Here is a 1,748-nt window from a genome sequence, read left to right on the forward strand (position 1 = left end):
CCAGCAAATATCTTCAACAAAATTATAGAAGAAAACTTCCCAAACCTAAAAAAAGAGAAGCCCATGAACATACAAGAAGCCTACAGAACTCCAAATAGACTGGACCAGAAAAGAAATTCCTCCCGACACATAATAATCAGAAAACAAATACAGTAAATAAAGATAGAATATTAAAAGCAGTAAGGGAAAAAGGTCAAGTAACATATAAAGGCAAACCTATCAGAATTATACCAGACTTTCCATCAGAGACTATGAAAGCCAAAAGATCCTGGACAGATGTTATACACACACTAAGAAAACACAAATGCCAGCCCAGGCTACTATACCCAGACAAACTTTCAATTACCGTAGATGGAGAAACCACAGTATTCCATGACAAAACCAAAGATAACTCACACATTATCTTTCCATGAATCCAGTCCTTCAAAGGATAATAACAGAAAATACCAATACAAGGACAGAAACCACACCCTAGATACAGCAAGAAAGTAATCATTTAACAAACCTAAAAGAAGAGAGTCACAAGAACAGAATGCCAACTCTAACAACCAAAGTAATAGGAAGCAACAATTTCTTTTCCTTAATATCTCTTAATATCAATGGACTTAAATATCCCAATAAAAAGACATAGACTAACAGACTGGCTACACAAACAGGACCCAACATTTTGCTTACAGGAAACCCATCTCAGGGAGAAAGACAGACATTACCTCAGAATGAGAGGCTGGAAAACAATTTTCCAAGCAAATGGTCTGAAGAAACAAGCCAGAGTAGCCATTCTAATATTGAATAAAATCGACTTTCAACCCAAAGTTATCAAAAAAGACAAGGAGGGACACTTCATAATCATCAAAGGTAAAATATTCGAGAGGAACTCTCAATTCTGAATATCTATGCTCCAAATGCAAGGGCAGCCACATTCATTAAAGAAACTTTAGTAAAGCTCAAAGCACACATTATACCTCACACAATAATAGTGGGAGACTTCAACACACAACTTTCATTAATGGACAGATCATGGAAACAGAAACTAAACAGGGACACAGTGAAACTAACAGAAGTTATGAAATAAATGGATTTAACAGATATGTACAGAACATTTTATCCTAAAACAAAAGGATATACCTTCTTCTCAGCACCTCATGGTACCTTCTCCAAAATTGACCATATAATTGGTCACAAAACAGTCCTCAGCAGATAAAAAATATTGAAATTATCCCATTCATCCTATCAGATCACCATGGACTAAGGCTGATCTTCAATAACAACATAAATAATAGAAAGCCAACATACATGTGGAAACTGAACAACACTCTTCTCAATGATACCTTGGTCAAGGAAGGAATAAAGAAAGAAATTAAAGACTTTTTAGAGTTTAATGAAAATGAAGGCACAACATACCCACAATTATGAATGAAAGCATTTCTAAGAGGAAAACTCATAGTTCTGAGTGCCTGAAAAAGAAACTAGAGAGAGTACACACTAGCATCTTGACAACACACCTAAAAGCTCTAGAACAAATTCACCCAAGAGGAGTAGATGGCAGGAAATAATCAAACTCAGGCGCGAAATTAACCAAGTGGAAACAAGAAGGACTATTCAAAGAATCAACCAATCGAGGAGCTGGTTCTTTGAGAAAATCAACAAGATAGATAAACNCTTAGCCAGACTCACTAGAGGGCACAGGGAAAGCATCCTAATTCACAAAATCAGAAATGAAAAGGGGACATAACAACAGATCCTGAAGA

Source organism: Mus caroli, chromosome 4 (assembly GCF_900094665.2).
Source record: "Mus caroli chromosome 4, CAROLI_EIJ_v1.1, whole genome shotgun sequence".
NCBI lineage: Eukaryota > Metazoa > Chordata > Mammalia > Rodentia > Muridae > Mus > Mus caroli.